This window comes from Asparagus officinalis, chromosome 1 (genome assembly GCF_001876935.1).
Source record: "Asparagus officinalis chromosome 1, Aspof.V1, whole genome shotgun sequence".
Lineage (NCBI taxonomy): Eukaryota > Viridiplantae > Streptophyta > Magnoliopsida > Asparagales > Asparagaceae > Asparagus > Asparagus officinalis.
The window spans coordinates 115,343,134-115,344,331 of record NC_033794.1 but is presented as its reverse complement, the minus strand read 5'-3'; positions in this window follow the sequence as shown (position 1 = coordinate 115,344,331).

Below are 1,198 nucleotides of genomic sequence, written 5' to 3'. Positions count from 1 at the left end.
GGTGGTGCAACCGGTTGAGAGGGGGGGCGGCTAGGGTTAGGGTTTTGGTGGCTCTGATACCATGTTGTAAATGAAAACCCTAATCTTATTCATGAGATAAGATGGGCTTATATAGGCCCCTACAACTTACACATAAGCCCCTAAACATATTACTATTTCAACAGTTATCATATGTTTAGTTATTTGGGTAATTGTGCCAATATCTATACTCGTTTATATAATCCTCCTTATCTCTATATAAGAGAGATCTCACCTTTCGTATACAAAAAGAAATTGGTGAACTACTTCTACTGGTAAGGCAAAAAACAATATGATAAGGCACAAAACAATGTAATATGTTAAGGCAAAAGACATGTAATATGTTAAGGCACAAAACAATGCAAAGTGCCATATATTATTTTAATTTTAAATTAGAATTCCTATATGATGGATTCATTTTCGATTTTCTACATTTCTATTGTATAAAAAAAGTGTGAATCTCTTACCTATATCTCATATCTTAATCCCCTCCTACAGTTATTATCATGCATCTGAAGTAGTAAATCATATTTACCATATAAATTCTAATTTGATTGGTTTCTTTTTCTAGAGTTCCTATAAAAATAGTTACAAGAATTTTCATTTCATTTTAAATTTAAGTTATTATTTATGGATTGGATTTCTTTGTTATTATTTATTTCTAGAGAAACTCAGAAGGTCAATCGCCACAAATTTTTAGCCATGTCAGCCCATTTCAAGTTGTGAGGTGGATATCGATTATCAAAGAAAAAATTGGACAAATTAATCGTATTGTCATTATCTTTTGTAAAAGCTTGCATTTTTTAGATTAATTTTTAAAAAAACCCATGAATTTTGGTGTGTTGCAATGAATACCCTAATTTTTTTAATTCACTAGATCCCCTAACTTTCCTAGTTATTTCACATAACGACTTAAACTTTTTTATTTTACTAAATCCCACCTAAAAATTTCTCATTTAATTCCCTAAATTATCATCATTAACTTTAATCATCACGTTGCAAGCAAATGAATAAAAATAAGATCACCCCTCAGTAATTAAAATTATTCTTTTCATTTTTGGACTAAAATGGAAGTTTCATTTTTTTTTTACATGACATGTTAGCCACATGACACGTTGGAATTGATGGCGCTAATTTTGAGATTTATTGGAATAAAAACTTTTTGGGGATTTATACGTAA